We start from the raw sequence: 8,151 nt of genomic DNA on the forward strand, positions 1-8,151 counted from the left end.
TCTTCTTAAACTTTGATGCCACGCAGTGGTGTATTTGTAATAAAATGCGTTCGCTTTCTTCGTTTTTCCAATTGCTTCAACCACCTGAAGGTAGTGCAGTGTCTTGTTGTTGAATTCAATACCATATGGCGTTTGAATACAGTGCTTTGTGTAGAGAACTTTGAAGAGTCAGTGGAAAATACCATACCAATACAATTTAATTACATTCCTTTGCTGCATTGTTGAGCCAAACCTGTGATTACGTATACGCTAAGGTGCACACCTTAAAGCAATTTCGGTTAATGCCAACTTGCATGCTTCTATGACTCTTATCACTTTTATTTCAAATATCGTAGCTGTTGCAAAGAGGCAAAGATGTTCACAGCAATGAAAAGTAGAAGCACAGAAAGCTAGAATTTCAGCAAAGCAAGCAGTTCTAATGCCATAGCGAACTCACTTCCTTGAATCCCTCGCTAGTCATTATAATTTTTTTTGTATTTTTTATTTTACATTTTGTTATTTTACTTGGCAAATTGTTGAAAATTTCAAATTGGAATATTTCCACTTCATTGATTTTCTTCAATGTGCCAAAGCTTCAGTTGGCGAATGTCTAGCATGTGTGTGTGTGTGTGTGTGTGACTGTTGAGTGTAGATCCTTGAAATACTTCAGTGCTATAACATTTGCATGTTGAATGCTGTAAATAAGCAACATATTCGCATAAATATAGAAAATTGAGACAATACGCAAATAAGTGGAGGACGTGTGGAGGTGAGCAGTGTGTGGGTGTGCACAAACAGCAAGTAATCAATTACGTTACGTAGCGTTTAAGCACTAGAAAATAACAAAAAGCAAATAGCAAATAGCAAATACGAAATATATCTGAGCATTTAAATGCTTGAATGTGTGTGTTGCTTAATGTGAGTATCAATGTATGTGAGTAATTCGTATTTATAGCGTGGAGGTGATTTTGCTGGTTTTAGAAAATGGGTAATTGAAATTTTCTTTCCTACATTTCGCAGAAATGTATGCTGTAGATTTAAGTTTGTAGAAGCAAAGATGTATTTATTTGTCTTTCGCACATACTAATGCATGTATTGATAAACTGTGCACGTGTAAATGTGCATTGCGCTGGTTTGAACTATGCAACTTCTGCAAAAATAATTAAATGTAATTTAAAATGACAAGTGGTTTCTTGAATCAGGCTTTTTATTTTGTTATATAAAATATTTTACACGCCGGAATTCACAACTTTTTTTGTTGAATAATTATTTTCATACAGGCTGGGCCATATAGCGTTTGCTTTTTGAACCACCTATTTTTTGAGAATGGTAACACAAATGACATATCAAATGTGTTCATAATTTACTTAAATGTTTGACATTTACGAAATGGGACGCTATACGCTTGAACAAAATTGGGAAATATTGAAAACCTATTTCCAAAGTGGTGAGTCTTCTTCTTCTTCCACGGTTACAATAAGTGGCGAGCGTTACCGTGACATGCTCAACGAGTTTTTGTTTCCAAAGTTACACTCGAACTTTTGGCTACCGTTTTTGAATTCCGATATCAATTGGCCGCCTCGGATCTGTGATTTAAGCCCGCTGGGCTATTTTTTGTGGAGAGCCGTTAAGGACAAATGCTATGCGAACCATCCAGAGACGATTGATGGTTTAAAACACGAAATCGAAGTTGCCATTCATGAAATTGAAGCCCAAACAATCGAAAATGTGCTTAAAAATTGGGTTGATCGAATGGCTTACTGTAAAGCCAGTCGTGGCAGTCATTTGAACGATATTATTTTTCTGGAAAATTCTCACAGAACTAACTATCTCTACCTCTGTCTCTATTCTTTCCTATCTCTTTGTCTGATACTTTTGTCCTTCCCTCCTTGACTAACTACCCTCTTTCCAGAGCTTTAAATACAATGGGCCTTTTAGCCTTAGTGTTTTAGGAGCCACCAAATTTCCTGGTGCTCCTTGGCTCGACCTTTTCAAATTCCAATTTCAATATAGTTTCGGCCATAAAAAATCATTAAACATCTCTCGATAGCGCAATCCATTCACCGCAACTGTTGTTCTAGCTTCATTTTCGAAAAAGTAAGGCCCAATGACTCCGCCGGACCATGAACCGCACCAAACAGTCACACGTTGAAGATAAAGAGGCTTTTCAACAATAAGTCTTGAATTTTCTGACCCCAAGTTCAGACAATTTTGCTTTTTGACAAAGCCACCGAGGTGGAAATGAGCCTCGTCACTCAAGATGATTTTTCGATGGAATTCCAGATCATGTTCATGCATTTCAACGACCCAATCAGCCAAGACACGACGTTGTTGATGATCGGCCGGCCTGAGTTCTTGTGTTAACTGAACTTTATTAGTCTGAATACCCAAATCTTAATGCAAAATACAGTATAATGACGTTTGTGGAATGCCTAATTCCAAAGAACGTCTAGGAATGGACAAAACTGGGTTGTCTTCAACACTTTCGGCTACAACAACAATATTTTCGGCTGTTCTTGAGCGACGTGCACGGGTTTTATTATTCACATCACTAACTTGTCCCAACAGCTCGAATTTTTTCACCAATTTCTGTATTGCCATCCGACAAGGTGCTTCACGATGACTCAAAAATGTTCGAGTTTTACGAACCGTTCTGTCAAATTTTCACCATTTTCATAGTGAATTTTAATAATTTTAATGCGTTGTTTAAGCGTGTATCGTTCCATTTTTATTAATGGCGTAGTTTCTACGTGTCAAATATGAAAAAATTACAGCTTCAAAAATGACATCTACCGAAAAGCGGGCTATTCAAAATAACACCTGGTATTGGAAAGCCCTTTACATGCATCCATACTTAGATTAAAGTACAAAGATATTTATCTACGCGTATTCACCGATATTCCTAAATTCAAATATACGTACATATTTTCTATTACCTCAACCAGTTACATATATGTATGCACATATGTGTGCCCACACATTAATAAATAGTTAAACCATTTTAACCTCATGGGACGCTAAGTCTCGTGGGAAACTCTCAGCGTGAATGTTCTTTAACAACTGTTGCGCTTTTTTTCCTATTTTCCGCGAAGCATATCAGAACTGCATAGTGGTATCTGGTGAATAGGTGTACCCAAGAGAATGGAAAAATGAAGTAAAAACATTGCGTACACACTTGAAACAGTGAAAACAAAAAAAATGTGCTCAAATAAAACACTTAACAATTAAAAATACAAATACTCATACTTCTCTATCAAACAGGAAAAAATGAATTTATTATGCTTGCTGTAGACCATAATTTTTGAGCATAATTATGTGCATGCAATGGAGTTTCATATGCGCTTCTCCAGGTTAGAAAAATATTTGGAAAATAAATCACTACTAATTTAAATTTTGAAATTTTTTAAATTTTTAATTCACTGTTGAGTTTGTTCTTCACATGTACCTATATGGTATACGGGCTCAAAAATAATTTTGTTTTTATTTAGCAAAAAAATTATTCAAAACCAAAATTGAATGATTAATTTTGCGCCGCTTTGAGTAGTTTTGATTATTCCATTTTTTTTCTGAATAACTATCGTTTACGGGCTACCCAAAACTCATTCAAATCCATGTTCAAATGTACAAAAATTAGAAAAAAGTAACAAAGATTAGAAAAATTGCACAAATTTTTCATTCCAAATTCCACGGTTCTTATTATGAATTTCTGGAAGCCGAAAAGTGCTGAAAATTCGGTTGATTTCTCATAATTTTTTTTCCACTGCATGTCTGTTTGTATACTGAAGTTCCCTAGTTTACAAGTGTCAAATATGATTGATGTACAAAGCCAATAGTAAAAATTATAACTGTCTTCCACTTCTCATCGCTTCCTAAATAGAGGAAGGCATTCTTCGATGAACACAACAGCATATCCAGCTAAACATTTTTTTATCAAGTCCAAAAGACCAACCGCAGAAATGAGGATGGCTATAGAGTTTCCTTTTGTCATACACATGAGTGAATTTAGTTGTATATATTGAGGTTTTAGAGACGATAGTGAGACCCTGGGTTGATGTGTGCAACATCACACAGCCCATACACGATTAAGCAAGACTCTACTTCTTTACACAAAGTTCTGACCATCTCCAGTTAGTTTTTTGAGCTTAGAACCATTGAGTAGCTTGAGCCATACCTCAGGATGTATACGTTGCTTCGAGTTTTGCTAAGCGGCACTTAGCACCTTTAAACATTAATAAAAGTTTTCTGGCAGTTTCGTATTTGGTGAATGCAGCATACATTTTGACGTGATAGCGTCTTATAATTCGATTTAGCCGGCTGCACGCACGAAAAAATGTGTCGTTACCTTGCTCATTAGTGTTACCTTGCTCATTTGTCGTTACCTTGCTCATTGCCGTTACTTTGAATGAACTGCAAGCGAAAGCGCGGAACGAACAAAGCAAACGAACGGCAACGTTCGACATCTTGCTCTCTCCTACTTAAGTGAGCGTATATATGTATGTACATGCGCATATGTACATATTAAAATTCATGTATTTGTATTTGCATATGCCTTCTTATTGATTATTATTGATTATTATTAATTTGATTTACTTGAAGAATTTAAAATAAAAAATAGTTTAAAAAAACTAAAAGACACGCTTTTATTGCTAATCGAACTAAAAAGTAGAAAATAAAAAATAGTTTAAAAAATCTATTGTTATATTTAATTCCTTTCTTATCGACTGTGAGTCTAGAGCTATGCAGTTATCGGCCGTGATAAAGAAGTAATCGGGATGAAGAACTTATTTCGTGGAGGGTGCCTGAGAAACTGATTTACAAGAATAAATAAAGATTTTTCATTTTACAACCAAATTCACCTTACTTTTTGCCCACATTAAAAAAAAGAAAATATTAATCCTGGCAATCCTAATAAGAATAATGGAAAACTTTTATCAAATTATTGCATTGCCATCGGTCCTTGATAGGTGTGCAAAATTCCAAGTCGATCAGATTTTTAGAAGCCAGTGAAAATTAAGCTCAAAGATTCCGTTACATACATACATACAACCCGACCTAATAAAAGTGTGTTAATAAAACCAAGTTTGTTAATAATACCTGTTGTTTTAATACTATTATTATTAATTTTTTTATTATATATGAAGGAAAAAATGTATGGTAATATTTACCATATACCTTATAAGATATGTTGTATACTAATATATGCATATAAGCATGCATATACATATACAATTTCGCGCAATTTTCAAAAAGAACAAATCTATATGTAAAGATGCATACAAGTCATATGGGCATATCAAATATACGAATCTATTCCGTACGCAAGCAAATGTAAGCTAATGTGCTTGAACTGCAAGCGAGAGCGCGGAACGAACGACAAAGAGCACAATCGGCCCCGCGTTCGGCAACGTTCGACATCTGGCTCTGTCCTACTTGAGTGAGCATATATATGTATGTATATGAGCATATACAGGTATATAAATTCACATACTTGTATTTGCATATGCCTTCTTCCTGTGTGCATGGTAATGAACCATTTCTCTGTTGAGAATAGGTCGATGATAGAAAAAGTAGGAAGTGAAAGGGAGTGTTTCGAGTGTTGTAAAGTGTCTTGAAAAAGGCAAATCGATGATGGTGCCTCTTAGTGTTGTTGACTTATTAACGTCTGATGCACAATCGAAATTGAAGATATCTTTCATGAATTTGATAAATTTTTCGTCATTTTTCACGTTAGTGTAAATGTAACTTGACCTATCCCATTGCAATTCCATTTACCTCCTCCTCTATATCCATACAAAATATCTATCAAACAAATAAAATTAAAATTTTGTTTTGAAAATTGCAACCATTCCATCAATATTTTCTAATGACGTTGTCACGTTAAACTATCGTCAGTAAACCGACTTTACAGACAACCTCTTTTTTAAAATGAAGGTGATAACACAGAAAATTGTTGCATTTTTTTAGTAAGACCACGACCATAGTAAAAATCGGCGTTGGGGGAAAAAATGTGTGCTGCTTATGGATCCAATATATTTAGTATTGAATGCAATAGCGAAGCATTGGTTCTAGTGCTCAAGTGGACGTCGAAGGTGTGATATGGTGCCTATAAAATCAGGGAAATTGTGGAGCATGCGAGCAGTAATTCCATTATCGAAGAATTGAAGGTACAACTATATGAAGAAATAAATTTAAGTGAGAATAAGAATAAATTTAAGTTAAAGTAAAGTATTTTCAGTGCGTATTTATACCCGTATAAGTATATTGAACTACTATTGCACAGTGCACGCAGACGGCTGCCTATAACTAACGATTCAAAACTACTCATTAATGTCGTTTAGACTACCTCATTAACAGCAAACCAGCTAAAACGTATTTGTTCCTCAAGAAAAAAAAAATTGTCGCAGGTATTCACTTCAGCACTTAATTAGCGCCAAACGGCTACAGTCCAGACGCTTGATGATGACATTCTACACGTCCGGTATGCGCGCGTCTCACACCAACACAGCTGGTGGCTACGGTCATGTCAATGGACCTGTAATACAAGCTAAACTGACGGCAAAACAATGGCGGTGCGCAAATGCCACAGCCTGCCTCCATGTATGAGCATGCATGTATTTGTGTGCGTGTGAGTGTGCCTAAGCGCTTGTTTAGCCGCGCGCAAATATTTGCCACAAAGCGCCGAGTCAAACATTAGCCACTGCCAACGCCACGGCGGTTGAGATGGCCAAGGAGATAAAGGTGTACTGTCACAGCTACAGTTGGTCTTTGTCTTTTGCGTATCTTTTTTCGCACTGCCATTTAAAATAATGATCTCAGCCAGCCAGTCAGCAGTTAGTCGAGCCTGTCATACGCAAGCATTTTTTTTGCGTCTTTGCGTTGCTTGTTTGCCAGCAAGCAGCTTGCCGTTTAGAATGTCCTCGCCAGTGGTGTGTTGCTGTTGCTTCTGTGTGCCTGTGTCGATGAACGTTAGTGTTTATGTGATGCTTATTTACGCCATTAAATTGGATGCGCTGGGCGTTGGGCGTGGCGTGTGGTGTGAGTGGCCAGCGTCTTGGCATCGTTAAGGTGACATTTAGATAAATATTATTAAGCTTGTTTCTATTTTTATTATTATTGTAATATACTTGCACTCATTGTGTTGTGCTATGCGTGTTGTTGTTAGCTTCAGCTTTGCTTCTTTTGTTTTAGAATTTTAATACTTTTGTTCTCTTCAGCCGCCATGTGAAGTTTTTCGCTTTTTGCCGTTTGCCTTTAATGGTTGGCTTGCGGTGACTCTTGTTGCTCTGCGAGTGACACTTTATTTGTTGTGCTTGACCCGCAGTTTACTTTTATCACCGACGCAGACAGTAACTTCGCTTGGTAGTAGGCGAATGGAAAGTACTAATAATGGCAGCCTGCGAAATGAAGGCTTGGGAAATTATGAAGCTATTTCTGGTATACTATGCGCTGAATTTATTAAAAATTCGAATGCAGCAAATTGAGTTTTGAACTTTAAATTCAGCTAATAGAAATCATTTAAGTATATACGAGTAATATTCAATTACTATTAGCAGCGCAAAGCAGAAAAGTTTAGACTTTGATTTTTGGTTTTTTAGCTGAAAATTAAAAAAAACAAAGAAAAAAATTAATAAAGCCTACTTGACGCCACAACCCCTACCTATGCGATAAATGCATTTAATAATACTTAATGAATGAAAATTGATAATGAACCTTGTTATTTAGGTTTTTTGCGCTTTAAAATTGGCTACCAAGCAAAAAAAAAAAGGAACCTTGTTATTTATGTTTTTTGCGCTTTGAAATGGGCTACCAAACAAAAAAAAAACGATAAACGGATTTATAATGTTAATTACTTTATAAACAATGGATTAATCGCAATTGATTTCTATGAACTTAACTATGATTAGATAAAAAAAAATTGCATTGAAAAAAAAATCCAAAATAGAAAGTTTAAGTAAAGCCCACTAAATATTTTACAAACAACGTTTTTACTGGAAGTGACGCCAATGCACAAAACAATTATTAAATGCTCAAAAAATAAATATTTATTTCGCTTTCAACCCTTTTCCTTTTTCCCCCTTCATTTCATTTTTTCAGCGCTGCATTTTTCCTAAATGCCTAGCTTAAATTTCATTTAAATTCCTATCTATTTTTGTAAAATATTAAACAATATTA

Source organism: Anastrepha ludens, chromosome 6 (genome assembly GCF_028408465.1).
Source record: "Anastrepha ludens isolate Willacy chromosome 6, idAnaLude1.1, whole genome shotgun sequence".
Taxonomy (NCBI): Eukaryota; Metazoa; Arthropoda; class Insecta; order Diptera; family Tephritidae; genus Anastrepha; species Anastrepha ludens.